The 18913-nt window shown below is 39.6% G+C and overlaps 2 long non-coding RNA genes and 2 pseudogenes across 5 annotated transcripts in view; 3 read left to right on the top strand and 1 right to left on the bottom strand.

The window, feature by feature from the left end:
* LOC148729865 (uncharacterized) overlaps window positions 1–14171 on the top strand; it is a 53894-nt gene extending 39723 nt beyond the window's left edge. Inside the window, exon 4 of the long non-coding RNA XR_016001615.1 lies at window positions 13377–14171. This is a non-coding gene — a long non-coding RNA (uncharacterized LOC148729865). The remainder of the gene's footprint in view (window positions 1–13376) is intronic.
* LOC148729866 (uncharacterized) lies at window positions 580–11713 on the top strand. 2 transcript variants are annotated; one of them, XR_016001616.1, is made up of 4 exons: window positions 580–2439; window positions 7931–8166; window positions 10139–10161; window positions 10536–11713. It is a non-coding gene; the product is annotated as an uncharacterized LOC148729866 (long non-coding RNA). The 2 variants fall into 2 exon arrangements; XR_016001617.1 differs by having other exon boundaries at window positions 7991–8166; window positions 10536–11712.
* Window positions 2436–4568, top strand: LOC148729867 (uncharacterized; annotated as a pseudogene). Its single transcript, XR_016001604.1, has 2 exons — window positions 2436–2817; window positions 3059–4568. The product of XR_016001604.1 is annotated as an uncharacterized LOC148729867 (transcript).
* On the bottom strand, window positions 4521–7137 carry LOC111345740 (uncharacterized; annotated as a pseudogene). The gene is made up of 2 exons (XR_016001603.1): window positions 6878–7137; window positions 4521–5854 (listed from the first exon to the last, which is right to left on the bottom strand). The product of XR_016001603.1 is annotated as an uncharacterized LOC111345740 (transcript).
* Window positions 14172–18913: the final 4742 nt, after the last annotated feature.

Here is an 18913-nt window from a genome sequence, read left to right as displayed (position 1 = left end):
TAATAAGGAAGTGATACCTTTCCTTCACTGGCGTGTAACTTCACTATGTTTTCATATATTCAGTCAAGTCTTATTCTTAGTACTTGCGCGCAATAATACAAATCCTGGGTAATGATAGTGATAACACGTGCGGTCACAACATATTTCATAGCCTATCATTACTTATGTCTCCAACAAAACTGCTCTTTCTCAACTTACAGCTAAATTTACATTTTCTTGTTTCTAAATGACAAATCTTTTCTTGAAATTTTAAGAAAGTTTTGACACCAACGACTTTCTTCAATTTAAAGGATCCAAAATGATCGGCAAAACTCAGCAATTGCGCCTCGCAAGATATAAAACATACTTCACATCATTACAGCAACCCACCAACGTAGAACTGTTAGTAGAATTCATTTCCTTGAAAAATTTTACGAATGAGTCTCAACAATCCCAGTTTCTCAATCGCACGATTGGATTTTTGGAGTTCCCGGTGATTTTAAATATTCAGAACTGGTGCGCAGGTTTTGAAACGGAAATGGCACGCTCTGTTTTTATGATTTAGTTTCAAGAAGTTTTAGAATCAATATTCCACCGGTTCTGAGAATTGGAGTGAGGGCTTTGAAACGAAAATTGTACGCTTTTCGAATATACAAAGGGCACCAGGGCTTCTTCATAAACAATCAACGTCGTCGGACTTTGAACACATCTAAAATTGAAGTTCCAGCCATTGGTTAGGTCAAGCACACACAGTATTTTAAAGGTTAATTTTAATTTACTAACGCCCCACAACACACCCCCCGAACCTCCCCGTTCCCCGAAACCAAAAATATTGAACAGATTAAAATTTGGTTTAGAAATTGATTGTTGCCACATTCACTCCACAAAGACTGGGCTGATATTTTTTCTTTAAATAGTGCACACATTATTTGATGAGAGATAACCAAGAGCGAATGATTACAGCGGAGCTGCGAAAGCGAACGAGCAAACCTCGATGGCAAATTTTTTCAGATCAGACTCGCCACTGAAGTAGTGTGCTCAAGGATATGGAGGGGCAAGTGACACAATAATTAGAGAAAGGTTTATTACGACTTCATTTCACTGCAAAGTCCTGTCAACTGTATACACTCGTGACAACTTAGCCCGAACCGTGATGTGCCTCGGCTGCGACAGAGAGCTTCGATAGTGCTTCTTCCACAAAAATTTTCTGTTGCTCAGTTTGTGCAGTGGGTCATATATTACATGTATTTTGCGCAATATGAATATTAAAGTTGTTAAAGTTATTTGTTGTTGGCGATCATCGCGCCATTTTACACTGGTCGGGTTTTTGCGAGAGTTAGAAGCGAATAAGCGAGAGTTGTCGTATTTCCATTCTACGGAACTAACAACTAACAAAACAAACTTCGCTGTTCGTCGTTTTCACTGAACAAGAACCGTAATAAAAGAAACCAAACATCTTAACCTAATAATTCTCGTAAAGTAAATTTTAAATTTACCTTTCAGGCAGACTGACGCAATTTTGACACAATTTTTGACCATAGCCTGTGTGTAAAGCCTCTCTGGCAGCCATAACGTGACGGCAAATTAGGCACTTGTACTTCACTACAATTTTACTTCGTTCGGTTTCCAAAAGTGGATCAGGAATATGATGGCGGTCGCTCTGAGTCCCCTCACTTCGAAATTCCATCAGCTCAGTGAACAGCGAAACAGAAAGGACATAAACGGCTGATCTGATTTTGCTAAATTTCGACGGATAGAACACCTAGTTGTACAGTCTTGGACACAATCAAGTCACAACAGAGATATGTCTCGAAACCGGCGCATTTGCTGATCATTAGACTTGAACGGTGAAAGATGACTATTTATAGCGGACAACGCATGGAAAATTGTCCAATCAGCTAGAGGACTACACATGACAGTAGAATAGGGGAACCCCCGGAACCTCCCTTTCCCGATAGTGGCAATATCGTCTCAACTGAAATGCTATTTCGCCACAGGAGACCCTGCGTTAAATTATCTTAGGGATAATTCGAGTGAACTTTGAACACTTTTATAACAGTTCCAGCCATTGGTCAGTTGTCTGACACACGTACAGACATAACTCCTTAACGACTGTATTAGCCAATCACGGAAATAGACAGAAGCTTGGTACTTTGCCGCACTCCCACATCCTACACTGCCCAGCAAGTTAAGCCCTTAATTTCTAAATATAGCGTTTGTAATTTACTCTAATTACGATCGTAAACAAAGAACCAAAAAAACAAATTCTGGGTTAAAAACAACCCTTAGTTCGACTTGATCAGTCGGTCGAAGTAGACTCGTGCAAGTTCAGAACATTTACAAACAGAACATTCTCGTGCTGCTGTGTTCCGACCTGACACTTTCGCGGTGAATAGAAATGAACATGCAAATAGCGTCTTGAAAACACAATGCTGTACACCCGGAATGACAGTTAAGAAGGTAAGCGCGCTATATTTGATAACGATGCGGTATCACGATGTCTCGGTTACACAAAGCAAGTACAGTAGCTAAAAAGGCCAACATTATGACAAAAGCGGTATGTCATTTTATCTCGAGACCCGTCATATAGAATTCTAAAGCCGTTACGTCACGTTACCATGGGAGAAGAAATTTCTGTTCTAAACAAACGTGCTCAGAGCCAAAATGGCGTCGCTTTCAATCGCTGCACTGATATCTTTCTTCGCTGAAGAAAAGAAGTCAATCGAACGAGGAGAAAATCATAACAGATCTGAACACATTGAGTCATTTTCTTACCATCAAGGTGTTTTACGCGGTGAGGTTCAAGCAAGTATGAAGAAAAATGTCTATCGAGTCACGGTGAGTTTAGAGCTAACAATTGCATTAAGAAGCCTAAGGAATATTTTTAAATATCTTTTAAGTACCTTCTTGTTATCTACTCCCCCAATTTAGAAATATATATTTTCGATCTTGTCGATTTCCCTCATCAAAAAAGCCAGGCTGAGGCTTAAATCGTACAGATTATGATTCATATGAAATAGTGTTACTAAGACATTTATGAGTTCACCTTGTTTGAACTTTTATCTTAATTACCACTTAGATTTACCTGGATGACCACTTCAACATAAAATCCACGGAGTGTGAATGCCCAAAGGGAAAATTCAAATGCAGTCACGCGGCTGCTCTTTTTATAAACGGGATTCACAACTTAAGCTGCACAGATATTGAATGTCAGTGGAGGAAAAAGAAGTCTAATACCTCCCTGTCTTTACAGGCAGTCGAAGAACTGTTCCCTCTGCCAAAGAATTATGTGGCGATTACTCGATCTCCCAACACAGAAGATCGTCAGGCACTATATGGAAGCTTAAAGGCATATGGGAGGTTCACTGGTCTTTGCTGGCTCATGAGCCCAGAGCCTGCTCCCCAAGCCAAATTGCCTGTGCCAACAATTGAGGAAATCATCTACTCAGAGGAGTTTATCCAAACAAGAGGTGCACAGCAACAATTGGACTGTTTGGTTCGGAAAGCCAAACTCACAGAAGCAGATATCCTGTTAGTCAGTCAGATAACTGTGGGCCAATGAGACAACCCAGCCTGGCATCTTGCTAGAAGGGAACGGCTTACAGCAAGCAATTTTGGATCCGTTCTGCATGCCAAAAGAGTGACCCCTTCACTTCTCAAACGGCTCCTTGGAGAGTATGACATATCAAGAGTTAAGGCAGTACAATGGGGGGTAAACAACGAGGCAGAAGCTATTAAGGCATTTACCAATTTAACTGCAAAAACTGTACAGGAAACTGGGTTATGGCTGGATGGCTCTGGGATTCTTGGTGCTTCCCCAGATGGAATTGTGGATGAAGACTCTGTTTTGGAGGTCAAGTGTCCCTACACCAAAAGGAATATGACAATGGAAGAGGCAGTGAATACCTTCCCCAATTTCTGCTTGAAAAAAACTGAAAGTGGTCAGTATGCTTTAAAGGAAGAACATGTCTACTGGCATCAGGTCCAAGGGGAGATACATTTTGCTCAAAGGAAGTTTTGCTATTTTGTTGTGTGGACATCTAAAGATGCTGTTGTTTTGAAAATAGCAAAGGATGAAGGCTGGAGTGGAAACATTTCTAAGCTAACTCAGTTTTATTTTGAACACCTCTTCCCAAAGGTTGTAGAGGGACGATTATAGGTTTCCAGATCTATTACTGCATGTAATTATTTTTTTAGAAATAACAATTTTCAGGAATCATTAGGAGCCCTTTGGTGTTTAGTCTTCACTGATGGCATGTTGTTGTGGAATTTCTTGAGATAGGGAGGCCTTTCAGATGAAGGGTATTGGGAGCTCAGGTTTACTTTTAAGTTCACTCTAGTAACTTTAGGAAATTAACACAGATCTTCAAATCCCAACAGGGCTCTCCTGGTTTACTCAAACTAACTTTAGAAACCTCTGCTTGAAATATTTGCACATATGTTACAGTTTTTGTACTTCCTTGTTTTACAGTTGAGCTGTACTGCTCTGTTGTAGTGAACTGTTGTTGGGCTAAAATTATACATGCATCCATAAATTCAACAATGATAGCAGATTTACTTTTTGAATAAAACAAACAGATCAACATGTATTTCACAAAGTATTCAATTTTCCTTATATGAAAAATAATTAGTTCAGTAATCAAATTTCATATCCTTCACAGCCCTCTTTGATCAGTGGAAACTGCAGATTAACAAGTGAAGCACAGAGTTGAAATATGATATCTGCATGACAACGTAAATATGAGGGAATAAAAGTTAAAATCTTGAAATCTTTGAGCCTAGTATTTGCCCTCAACATGAATTCTGCATTTTGCTATAACTTTTGTTGCCCTTGCTTCACTCTCAGTGAATGTACCATTGTTTAAAAAAGGTGGTATATTTACTGAAACACCATTTGGTACAAGATCCTGTAAAACAAAACCTTTGTCTGCTAAGACCATATCTCCAGCAGTAAGGTGATTTAAAAATTCTGATTTCTGCACAATTGCTTTGTCAGATATTGACCCTGGATAAAGTTTGCTGACATAAGTAACAACACCATTTAGCGCTACGCCTACAATAACCTTGAAGGAATGTATTCCCCTATAATTTGAATACATAGCATTCTGCTGGCTTATAAGCCCGGGTGTGACAATCTCTATATCTCTACAATCTATCACTACTCTACATGAACCAAACTGACTAAAAGATGATGGGGCACACAGCTTGTTCTTATCCCTAGATGGGATGGATGCCATGAGGTCAATAAATAGAAGTGAGTGTAAGACATGAATGAAAGTTGTTACAATATTTGCGATTGTAGATACACTGCAATTGAATAACTGTGCAAGGTGAAGATTTGTGTAATTCTGTCTGACTTTCATTAATGTTATAAATATTTGTTCTTCAAAACTGGTTGATTGCACTCTCCAGCCAGCAAAGTAATTGATGGATTGTTTAAACCTAGCTACATAGTTGACAACAATTTGAAAAACTTCCTTTGTTGGCAGCCCAGTTACCATCTTCAAAACCTCCTCACTCATTGTCGAAACTGTGTAATGTTTTTGCACATAGTCATTTTTTTTCTCTTTGATCAATCATTTCCCTTTTTGCCTGCTCCAACTCTGCTTCCAGTATAACTTCTTTTCTTGTTGATTCAAGTCTCTCCACACTGCCAGAGGTGCCTTGTTCAAGTTCTTCTTTCTTCCTTGCAGCTTCTATCATGTCTTGTAGGGTCTGTTGTGATTCGAATTTTTTCTTTTTTGGCTTTGCTTCTTCTGCAGGGAAAAGTTTGTCTTGGTTCCTCTTGAAAATCTCAGGACCATTAATTTTTTTTCCTTCTCTGAAATGGCAACTACAGACTCTAGAATGTTTTCCTGGCTCTCTGTCTTCTCTCCTATAGCAAAAAGGATAATTTTAGCTTTATAATTCTTTCTGATTACTGTGCTATTAGCGGAGGATTTTATCTTGCAGCTTCTATCTTACAAAAATCTCTAATTAAGAAGACAGTTCTCTATCTGCCTGTTTTAACACTGCAGGGTGACCATTAACCCATTGACGTCCAGTGCGCCCGTATGCGCCCATGGGGACCCATACCCTTTCTACGCCTTGTGACGTCATCACTTTTAACCCTGGAGCACGAATTTGAGCACCTACTTGAACAGGTTGAAAATATCTTACAGACGATACCAGAATGAGTGCAATTGAGTGAAGGAGATTGGAGAAATAGCCAAAAAACCGTGTCACTTTGACCTGAAAATCTGCACCAAAATCGTGTTTCACTATCCACCTACCTTTCCGAGCATGTGCTTTGAAAATAATGAGTAGTTTCTGAAAAATCTCTGCACCAAAATGAAGCCTACTCAATTTCCAGCAAGTGAGGAGAAACTTCAGGCAAGGAGAGGGAAAAAAAGGGCAGGACAAAGAGAGAAAAGTAGAAGTCGTAAGTGGGGCATGACTTTTCAACCCAAAAACTGTCGAAATTTTGCTCTCTGCGCGTGCCCGAGATTTTCAGGCCGCCATTTTGCATTTGGATCGAAAGGTCGTCCAGTGCACGAGCTGTCAAGGGGTTTTTTGGTAAGTTTGAGCTTTTAAAACCACAACAGTGACCCGAAATCTGCTCGACTAGCTTCAAAACACAGTTTTCCACAGAAGCTGTGGCCATTAATGGGTTAACTATCAACAACCACACCAAAAGCTATCACAGCTGATTTCCATCATTGAGTCAAATGTTGGCTCGTGGCTTCTAGGGAACCGATTTTGAAGTTGGAGTACAAGAAAAAGGAGTCTAATAATCTGTAAGATTTATATAAGCTGAAACAGTTTCATAACAAAGATGGCGACTCCACAACCGCAATAAATTGCGTAAGCATACTTTTCTCCTGCACAGAAAAAGTATTGAAATAAAACTCTTACTAACCTCAGTAGGTGAATCCATCTTCTGTATTCCTTCAGCTTTTTTTCCTTGATAGGGAATCCGAAGAAGCTACACGTGTGACTTTCCGAGTGATGGTTGCAATCAGGCGCAAAGTAGTGCACCATTTTCATCGTTTCGATCGCCTTCGTTTCTCAGTTTTAGATTTCTATGACCTACAGCGTTAATAACAATGTAACTGAACCTTATTCTAAGCTTCTTTGAACCGTTCCAAGCGATGATTACACACTTGGCCTCAGCAACGCATAGGTTATCAGCAGGACGCGCTCGATTGTTTAGAACAGAAATTTTAGCCTTATGGCAACGTGACGTCACACTTAAGGACTCTTTAGAGTTAAGTCTTTAGGTGTGCCTTTGCATGGGGCAAGGAGCATTGTCAATCACAGATCTTAAGCCAATAAAATGAGGTCAGATCAAATAGCACCAAGGTTATAGGCAAGGTCAGTTTCTCTCCTGGTCCTTCTCGCCTTCATTTCCATCGTGTTAACATCCGAACACAGATTTTCGGTGCTGTAGAAGAATTTTTCCGCCCCCTCCCCATGCTCCGGCCCTCTCTTCAGGCTTTGTTGCCTTTTCATACGTATTTGGCTCTTTGCCGATATTTAACCCCACCTTTGCTTAAGAGATTGCGTGATGTTTATTATATCAATGTTCTTGATGTGGGGTGAAATAAAAGCGTCACTATTGTGGCCAATTTATACCACATTAGCAGTTATTTTTATCTCCCGTCAATCTCGTCAGCAAACTAGCGCGACGGCACGCAGAGCTTCGGTCCCGTTTTAGTGGAGATACGTGGGTTTCGTGATAAAATAATAAATGCGTCGGAGCGTTTTCAAAGGTATTGCTGGTGCTTAGAAATCTTAGAAAAATAGAGCTCTTAACTGCACACTAACTCCACTTCTGTTGACATCATGACAAATCTTTCTCATAAGCACCCTATAGTGTTCGATCGGCGTTCGACATTTTCAGAATCAAAACCTGACGCTTCTCCATATTGTTCACCTTCTACTTCACTTTCCTGTCTCTCTTCTCTTTAAGAGCGTTCCAGCTCCAACTGATAGGGAAGATCTGTGACATATTCACTGAAATTTTCTTCAGACGACAGAAATATGTATCAACAAGAGTGAACCACAACACTGCGAGTGTAACGATCAACCACTGCACGTCCTCAGCCTAAAGTGCATTATGCTCCATTCGAGATGGCGGCCACGGGAAACTCGAAGTGGCTGTAACCGGACCCTTCTTTGGAAAACGATAACAAATCAGACCGCTTGGTAAGGCAATTTTTTATGCCAGATATCTTGCGAAGTACATTTGGAACATTTTGAGCGCTATTTGTTAAAAACAGTGGAGGTTCCCTCTGACCGAGTAACGACAGAGTAATGATATTTTAACCGACAAAATACACCTTTGTAGGCTTCATAAACGAAGAGCAAACGTATAGATTAATACTCAACTGGAAAGAAACGGGCCTCAAAGTTTCCTTTGCAAAAATAGACCATTACAATAGTCTCAACGATAGATATAGAAACACCGTTCTCTAGAAGCGTAAGCGATAGTAATTCTCTCTTTAAGTTGATTTTCGTATATCTGTTGGCTGCCATTTGGTTACAATTTACACATATTTGACAGCTGATTTATCATATTTTGAGGTTTTACAAATCTCGTTTGATTTGACCTATCTTTTAGTCACGCAATTACCTTGTAAGCTACTTCGCTTCTGGGGTGTGAATCCTATTTGCTTGGGCACAGATTGAATTTCAGCATCAATTTGACCATAATTCTCCGATATATTTATTTCTACTTGTCGTCAATTTATCTGACTTTAAGTTTCGTTGTCTTGAAACCTCATCTTGTGTCTCCAGGTTTTTGCGCTCTGGTGAGCGCTTTCAAAGCTAATAATCAACTTGTCATTTTACCGCTTCCTTTGCACAGTGTGACGCAGTCAAACTTAAATTGTCAATCTTGTTTAATTCTTCTGCGCTTTGAGAATAGACTGTCTGCAAAATACTGCTCTATCTCTCTCTCTCTCTCTCTCTCTCTCTCTCTCTCTCTCTCTCTCTCTCTCTCTCTGGAATAGTCAATTAGGATTGGTAAATAACACAAATTTCACTAATGGCAACGTTTCGTGAGATCAAGAAAAAAAAAGCCTAGTTTTTGTACAATACCCTTATAAAATAACAAAACGCGGGAGTTTAACTCAAAGTAACGATCGTAACTAGTATTAATAAAGGAAAACGAGGTTGTTCGTCGTCACTTAACGTTATTAAACAAACCAAACTTTGTAAGAAAACATCTTGTAAAATATGCTTTACCTTCCAAGCCGCGAGACGCATTTTGGACAGCAACAAAAAAACGAAATGAAAAATGGAACATTTATATTTCACGACAGCGTTGCTTTGTTCGCTTTCAAAAATTAGATCAGAGACATGAATCCAGCTGCACTGACTCCCCTCTCCTCGGAAGTTCATTTCCTCAGTTGAATGAAACAGACTCGACGAACAAATGTAATGGTGGAGAAATAATTGCGAAAGAAGATAATAGCCTTGAAGCCTATTATAAAACCGGGCCGGGTTGTTCAAAGCTGTGTTAAGATAACCCAGGGTTAGGTGAAATTTGATTTCAGATCTGAAAGCTCTAAAAGAAAATTCAGTTTCAGTTTAATTCCATTTGTCTACAATTTAATGATTGAATGTCTTAGAAAGAATTAGGAAAACTTTCCCAAAAGGGCTTTTGAAACCCGGATTAAAATTTAACCCTGGGTTAGTGCTAATCGGCCTTTGAACGACTGGGCCCAGATCGTTAACCAGAATGAAACATCAGTTACATTCAGACAACCTTGAGGCCGAGGACTCTGAGCTAGCTGTCCAACCAGAAGGAGAGAATTCGACAAATACTCACATTGATATTACTCAAGGGCTTACCACTCCCACATACGGAATTACTTTCCTTGTATAATGGGCTTGCCACTCCTTTTATGGGTCTACCATTTCCGTTACTATTTCCTATTCCCGTATATGGCGGTGAAAGAAACTACAACATTAAAGTATGTCTAAAACTACATGTAGACAACCATGTTGCTTTAAGAGAAATTTTAAAAAAGCGCACATTTCTCTAAGCGCTCTTACGTTCAGACACTCTGACAATCTGAACTATTATCTACGACATTCTTTTTATACTCATACACCTCGATTTCATACTACTTTATTACGAGAAGTAAATTTGTGTGTTTTTTTTTTTTGGTAGAAATCTTCTGCATCATATAACAGGTGAGCAAACTAGCACTACCATGTCACGTATGTTACAATGAGGATTAAGTTCCTCCCTTCTATAACCCTTTTTTAATAATAATATGTTATATGTTATTATTTAAATAAAGTTGTTATATATTAAAGTAATACATCAAGCCGGGTTTGTCTTTTTGGCTTTGATGGTCGGAGGGAAAAGTTGAATGTGTCTCTCAGCAACGTTTTGATCCGTTGCAGCATTAAATCATTAACAATGGTAACAAATTTTCAGAAAGGAGGACCACTTCATTGCGTTCCGTGTGCTAATCCTCCGAAGAAACTGAACGAATAATTGCATAGTGTAAGTGTTTTTTTTCTTCATATAAATAACACCGTAACGTACTTTGTCTTTGTAGCTGCAATGACCAAAATGTCATACTCTACGTGGCTTATGACCTGCTTCGACGGTAATTATCTATAGAGGGCGCCTCCCGATCACGGTTGTAACGAAAAAGACCTTCTCTAGGACCTCATATAGCCGTACGTGTAACTCTGGGCGACTTTTTTACGTAACCTTTGCGCCGCTAACTGGTTTCCAAGCTTATCTCCTGATTACACCAGGAAACACAAGAAAGCCAAACGACATGAGGAAAATAACCGCACAGTCATACTCAAACTGATTTTAATCAAACATTACTCGGACGCACAAAACAAATCATTTATACACACACGAAATATCCTTATAAATCATTTTATTACACGACTCGGGCAGTCAGAGGGCCAATAACTCAAATCAACCAATCAAAATGCTCTATTGCCGGTCAATATTCTCTCAGTATTGGACCGGGCACCATCCCGAATGGTCCCGAATGATACCGCAATTGTGTCCCTTTGAACTTCAGTCGTATAATAAATCTCTTATTAACCAAGCTTGTTCGGGACCGTACTGGAAGAATATCGGCCCTCGGTCTTTTTTGTACGGACCGAGCTGCGCTCGGTCCGTACTGTCAAGACCTCGGGCCGATATTCTCCCAGTACGGCCCTCGCGCTTAGTTAATAAGATATATTAGATTCATATGATGCACGATCCTCGCAGTAGATAGCGCTATTTAAGCAATAGCGAAAATCAGACCTGAAAAATAAATAAATAAATAAATAAATGATTTAACAATGGACATTCACTGGGTGGCTATTCTTGTCCACTGTTCCAGATCGAATTGGAATTTGGAATGTTGGTTTTTGCGGAGGGAGGAAAACCGGAGGACCCGGAGAAAAACCCTCGGAGCAAGGACGAGAACCAACAACAAACTCAACCCACATGAGACGCCAGGTCCGGGAATCGAACCCGGGCCACAGTGGTGGGAGGCGAGTGCTCTCACCACTGCGCCATCCCTGCTCCCCGATCAGGGAAGATCAGGCCTGTACGGGATTCGAACCACTGACCTCTGCGATACTAGTGCAGCGCTCTACCAATTGAGCTAACAAGCCAACTGGGAGCAGGCCGTTAAGTTGATTCGAAATAAACCCGTGAAAGTGATAAATGAGATACAATGAATATATGAAGTTCATATATTTTGAACTGCGGTATTAGATACATATGGTGCACGATCCTCGCAGTAGATATCGCTATTTAAGTAATAGCGAAAATCAGACCTGAAAAAAATCAGGCCTGTACGGGATTCGAACCACTGACCTCGGTTCAGAATCCCGTACAATCCCCACTGACCTACGGTTCGAATCCCGTACAGGCCTGATTTTTTTCAGGTCTGATTTTCGCTATTGCTTAAATAGCGCTATCTACTGCGAGGATCGTGCATCATACGTATCTAATACCGCAGTTCAAAATATATGAACTTCATATATTTCATTGTATCTAAGATATATTAGCTAACGCGAAATATCGTTACACCATGTTTCGAAGTGAGGAGCGGGACATCTCACGGGTTTCCTTTCTTTCAGCCCGTACCGCGAAAATTCGAGCCCTCCTCCCGCCAAGTTCGTCCATACCATCTGCTATACCGAAATATTTCCTATACTTTACCTCAAATTGTGTCCCTGGGACAATTTGTCTTTCAGTAGTACAAGCAGGTAGCCAGTCAACAGGCACAAAGCGGTCTGTTTCTGTAAGTGAGGATTGGAAAGATCGCAGACCGGAATGATAGTCTACTCCGCTACGAAAAAGCACGTGAGAGGGTGTTTTCATCGAAGCAGTCGCTCACAGTTCCTCCAAATTTCTTGATTTTTTCAACAAGTAATTTGTACAGGCTTGCCTGCAGGCTTGCGTATAATGTTCACGCGTGCACTTTAGTCACGGAATAAAACTAAGTCACGTGATCAAAGATTGGCCTGACAGCTATGTTTGTTGTAAAATGTTTTTCTCGGCATAGAAGATCATAGAAGGGGCTCATACCTGTATGTTAATCATCAAACTGACGAAGATGAAATGTATGAAAAGACTAGCAAAATCTTAAGATAGAAAAAGATTTATACCTTTAGTAGACTTTTAGTAGGCGCGCCTGCATTCTTTCTGGTGGTAAATTGCGATTACAATTTCAATAACCTAAGTGCAGTTTTTAACTTGCATATGAAATACGGTCTGTCTATCTAGTATTTCCCATCGAAACTCAAACCTTTTTTTCTTTCAGCATATCTGTTTACAAATATAACCCTAATTTGAATTAAAAATAACATTGATGGTCAATACATATTTCTACAAGCTCATGTACACCGATAATACGCGTTCTACTTCGTCCACGATCAAATCTTTTCATGCTTTTTTTTTTTGTTTAGTTATTGCCATCATATTAATGACTACTTAAAGAAAGTTCTAGGAACGTGGCTTCGAAGCAAAATGAAAAAGAAAAATAACTTACAAACTATAACTTTCAGAATCAGGGTTACGAAAGACTGTCGAGCCATTTGAATGATTTTAAGGTGCGCTGGAAATTCAAGGAAAAGAGAACGATTTGCTTCGAATTAACGATCCAAGTTTACACTCTTTCTCTCCTTAACATTATTCGATATGAATCGTGTTATCAATCCCGATAAAATCTCTTACCAGGATAGAAAGAATCCTCTGAATTCTGAATTGGCATATGTATATCTATAAATAGGCTATGACAGCCTGCAGAACGGAAAATTGGTTGGTCGACGCCGGCTACGCTAACAAGAAACTAAGAGAAGCTAGAAGCATAACATTACACAGAGTAGACGCTGGAGGAGTTTAAACGCTAGATGCTCTTTGACTTACTTTTCAGAGTAACACGACGGCAAATGAGACATTTGTACCTCCCGACAATGGCTACCTTCGCTTTCCCAAGGTGGATCAAAGCTCTTCCCAGAATTTATTGCCCATCAAGCATATGAAGTGCAATATTTAACGACTAGTTCTTGACGTTTGAATGGAGCACCTTCGACTTAAATTGACTTCGTAGTAATGTCGGCGGCTGGTTTTGAAACTACACGTGTCCTCTCACAGCAATTCAATTGCTTGCTGAGTCACTAATATAAGCCAGGTAGACAAACGAGTGGCAGTTTCTGCTTGGTAGGTTATGAGGTCAAAGTAATTTTTGACTCAGTCATACTGGTTTAGCAGAACAGTCCATTGATATATGAAAGGTAAAACTTTGTCGAGGGATCATTTCTATTTTCATTTGCAAGAAGGCGAAACAACTAAAGCCTTCGTCAAAACGATCACGGAACCTCCCAGAAACGTCGATTTTGAGATGCTGTAGTCACTTACAATCTGTATCGCGTCATTTCGTCATCCTTTTGGGTCTTTTCAGGCAATGCCCGATGAATAGCAGTCGTGCATCCCGAGCGCCCCAATCCACATAGAAAGTGTCTACATCGTGAGACAAACGATCAAATTTCTCTACACGATCTAACGTTGTTTACAAATCTTTAAAAAAAGCTTAAAAAAAATAATAATGATAACAATAATTTTATTGCTTATAGCGCGCAAAGTAAGATTAAAATATGATGAAATGCGCGTTACAACGAGATCTAACCGTATATATTCAAGCGAAAAAAATAAAATGATCATAAAAATTCATGTGTAGACGTTAATTACAGTCTAGTAAAAAGAAAACAGACACTACCTCCGCAAAAAGTCCATCATGTTTTATCACCTTACCCCTCACTGTTTCCCGCCTAGAAATGCATGGCTCGCAAAGTCAACCTTTCAATTGCTTTTTGAGGGAAGACATTACTAGTCGTCCAGTTATACAAGTCGCCGTTTAACTACACGACTTCCACCTTTTTCTCAGATCTGGTTTTTGATCCAGAGGAGGAGTGCGGGCTCATTTCCTAAACAGCGGCTGTTATCGAGATGTAGTCCGATCGCAGGAAAAAAATTGCCCAGTCTTCACCCTCTGTGATTTCCAAAATAGATGTATTAATAGTTTATTATCAGTTGCTTGATAAATTAGATTCTAGCAATCTCTTGTCGTCATGACGACCAGAAAAGTTTCTCCACTGAAAGAGCTGTCACCTTTCATGTGAATCGATCCGTTAGGCTAAGGTTTTTAATCCACTTTTATCCACATGCCAGAGGCCCCTCTTTATGTCTTTTACTTTGTCAACTTCTTGTTTGCCAAATACTTCTGATAGTTTTGGTGACGTTGGTTAATGGGACTTTGTTTCCATATGGGTTTTCATGCTTCTTTCGCGGTGAAAGCACCGGCAAAGATCAGTTGTGCAAAAACCGCGTTCCGAGACTTGTGAAGAGAATTAACACCCCTCGTCTCTAAATAAAGTTTCGTCGAAGCAAAATTAACCTACCATTGCCGGAAGTGCGCTATCGATAGCAACTACCGTCGAAGATATCTGTACTTTTCATTTTGAGCTCCAATCGGGATGGAATAGAGTGAAACAACAATCTTGAAAGGTTTGAAACCTCTCTGCTAAATGTACGGGAACATTGAAGTTAAAGTGAACCTACACTCATGTCATGTAAGCATGTCGTGCGTACATAGAGATATACACCATAGTAACTTCTTACGAATAGGGTACGACTTGCGCGCACTATCATCTAACTATTGTTGTTTTTTCGTGAGTGAACCCCTCTGACAGCTGTACAATTTGTTTATGCCGTGGTGTAAACAAAACTCTAAAAAAAACTGACAATGTTAACTCACCATAATTAAGAGTCTTTTTCAGTTTATTCACTTCACCTTCGCTTTGTTTATTATTTTTCCATTCCTCCGTCAGAGCCATCTCAACTTCAGGGGGAGAGAATGCTAAAAAAGATCAAATTATTGTAACTTAAGTTGATTTAGGAAAAAATTAAAAATTAAAATTTCTTTTGCAGTACTACTGTCATTTAATTTTATGTATTTTGAGACTACCGGCTGTTATTAGCCGCACTAAAAATCCAAGATTACACCCGAGATGATAATCGTACAGGTTTCAAAACGAGCTTCGTATTCCTCTGATATTCTCAGGGAAATACTTCGTTACCTGCTAAAAATTAACCCCAAACTTTCGTCTCCCTCTTGACTTTTCGATTGTCATTTTTTATCACTTTTTTTGTTATTCCTTTCTTTTTTTCATCCGTTTTTCTTCCTTACTTTCCAATCTCACCTTACAGGAAAGTTTTGGAGGTAGAATTGTTTTCTACCTTTGACAGAAAACAGCGATTATTGCTGCTTAAAATATGCAATTTTGAGGTAGTAAACAGTCACCGACGATATCTGCATCGCTACACCACAAGTGCAAGCACATAAGAACACACCTTTACTTTGGAACTCTTCGAATGTTCCGTAGGTATTGCTTTCATCAACTAAGTTGATGATGTAAGTTGCCCACCATAAAGATTTTCTGAAGCTGGTGTTCTGATCGTTACCCTTTCGTCAGAGCCTCTCGCTTGGACGAAGAACTGACGCTCGAAACGTAACGTCACCGAGCTATAGAAATTCTTTATGGTGGACAATTTTAATACATTCTCAAGTCAGTTGATAAAACCAAATTATTGTAGAACCCTCACCCACGCAGTACCTCAGTTTTTTCTTGCGAAAGTATACTATTACTCTTCAGGTAGTGCCATGCCTTACGGCCAATTTGTGTGAATTCCTCGGTTCAAAAGATAATATTGATGAAATTTTTCATATATATCCCGTCCTTGGCGCAGCCAGCTGTGGTTCCTCAATAAAAATGCCGTACTCAAAGAAGTTCGTGTTTCAGCTTTTTCTCTTTCTGTTCGTTTATTCATTCGTGAAAGCTAAAGCTGTTTTCAAGGTCACTGATCAAAACCAGGATTTGACATTTCATTTTATGCATTCGATGACCAATCAATTAGCATGCAAGCGTCAGTGCAAGAGTGTCGGTCTCTTTGGGGAAGAGAAAGGTTAAAAGGGGTCATTAATTGATCTCATGTGTTTACTTACTTTCTCTTAGCTAATCATCCATCTAGTTAACCGCTGCTACCGATAAGCGGATTATATAAACTAGCTAGATGCATCAAAGTGGCAAATGCCAAACAATTATAGAAACCTTCACACAAAGATTGCCACTTCTGTGTGAGCGAGTTTGACAAAACACACATCATCATCACTTTTATTTTGTAAAAGGGAGGTTGTGGCGAACTAAAATATATTTTAGCCCGCCTGCACGATCGCGTGATTGTTCAGATTGTTTTGTTGACTTATATTCCAGTTTTCATTTTCTGAGTGCCCTCTGAGTCGGATCCAAAACATAGTTATGCCTACAAACACAAACCCTATTGTTTTATCACATTGACCCATAACAACCGCACTAAAAGTTTCGAAGCTGTCAAAGCTGTCAAATTCGGTCAACAGCCCAAAATAACACCGCTACTAAATTTCATTGTAATTTATTCAGTTAAGCTTTTCCTTTCCCTTTGTTTCGAGTTAGCACTTCTGGATCTTGTGCCACCTCAACTGCTTCATTGTTGGACAAGTGAAGTGGCGACTAGATAGTCACACCATTGTAACTTACCCCGGCTGCATGCAAATTGTTCCCATCGTTGTCATAAGGTGGGACATTTCAGCGCCTAACCTGCTCATAAGAGTGGCGGCTTTAATTTTCTTATGGATTTAAACTCCAGTTACCAGGATTCATCTTAATTTTTCTGAATTCGTAAAATCTCCGAGTTTCGCAACGAAAGACAATCGCTGTAATCTTTTGGTAAACTGAACTCAGTTCACGTTCAATTACCACAGTGGCGTTCGCGTTTACGACAACTGATCGACAAGTTTAATTTATCACGGTTTTGTTTATGTAATCGATTTGGCCAAGGTTTTACCTGGGACAAATTTTTTCGGCGTTGCGTTTCAAAATAATTTGTCACGTCGCGAAGAACCATCCGCACTTGTAAAGTGTTGGTGATGACAGAAAATTTGTCTAAATAAAAATTTTTTCGCTAGTGCAGATAGGCCCTATTCTCGACACTGATAGCTCACCAAATTTTTTCCCAACCTTTAAAAGTTTCATGTACCTACGGCCTTATCAGGCTGATCTGTCCCTTTCCACAAACGATGATAAACATCCGTAATCTCTCAAGTTGTCCCCCATACGTTAACGAAACTTTTAAACAAGGGATAAAGGCCTTAATGTGATAATCGCATATCACCTCAATCTAAGCACTTTGCTTAATGCTTCGGTAACAGAATATCTGTCTATCTAATTAGCGAGAATGATCAAAAAACACATCATGCCCCAACGCGCCTTTAATTTTCTATCTCTGGGGTCTGGGACAAAAGCACTGGGATAAAACGGGGGGCTGAACAAAAAAAAAAGGCAGATCGTTTCTCACTGAGTGTCTCTAAAATGACAACCACAATTATTTTAGATGCGAATGAAAACTATGGTAACATACGAAGACACCCTTTGAATAATATTCCTACATAATTTTATCTCGTTTTAATCTTTCTCTCTTTGTTTTTTAATTGTTTTAACTTTTTAATGCCTTTCTTTACTTATGGATCCACCCGTTGATTGATCTATTTATCTATTTTATAATCCGTTTGTTTTTGTATTTATCTGTTCTCGGCGCCTCGACTCACCAGACTATCTTAAATTTGAAGAAGACCACAAAATACAAACAGTGCAAACAACGAACCTTAAAAAAATGTAGGCATAATTTCTAAAGATGTACAACCCGTCACATGATACCCTTCAACCTGACCCTAGGTAACGAGCATTTTTCACCATCATAGTGCTCCTGTGGCAAAAAACTTTTAGACAGCCAGGTCCAAGATATTCAGACATAACTGCGTTCGACGACGTTAAGACTGAACGCATACTATTCGTGCTGCTTCTTTGTGGACGCTATGCGATACAGAATTTGGGAGCTACCTTGAAGCGGCTGACCACTCATTACGCCATTTCCTCACTCGTTGCATCAAGATAAAAATATCCATTCTTAAGTTACACAGATCGCACACACACGTTACTAATATAATCCCTAATCACTACTATTTTCAAACAATAAATCTATAAGGAAATGTTAGTTAGTACACCGCTTAGGGTCACCTTCAGGCCCAGAAAGAAAGCTTTTTCATGACGCCGTACTGAGGTTAAGAACTAAGAGCCCGACAACAACACTATATATGCAGCACTTAAACTTTCGTGCTCATCTATCACTCGGGTTTAAATCCCGGCGACAGAGTTAATGTTGACCTTGACTTGCGAGGACAACAGCGATAGTCGTGAATATCAAACGTTGCCGTACTTGTCATTAAGCTGTAATTTTAGCGGCCTTTGTATTGTACCACTCAACATGACTTTGCTAACTGATTGAGACGGCCTCTCCCCTTATAAAAGTTACCCAGCA

Source organism: Stylophora pistillata, chromosome 5 (genome assembly GCF_964205215.1).
Source record: "Stylophora pistillata chromosome 5, jaStyPist1.2, whole genome shotgun sequence".
Lineage (NCBI taxonomy): Eukaryota > Metazoa > Cnidaria > Anthozoa > Scleractinia > Pocilloporidae > Stylophora > Stylophora pistillata.
The sequence above is the reverse complement of the archived record's forward strand: the minus strand, read 5'-3'. Positions and strand labels throughout refer to the sequence as shown.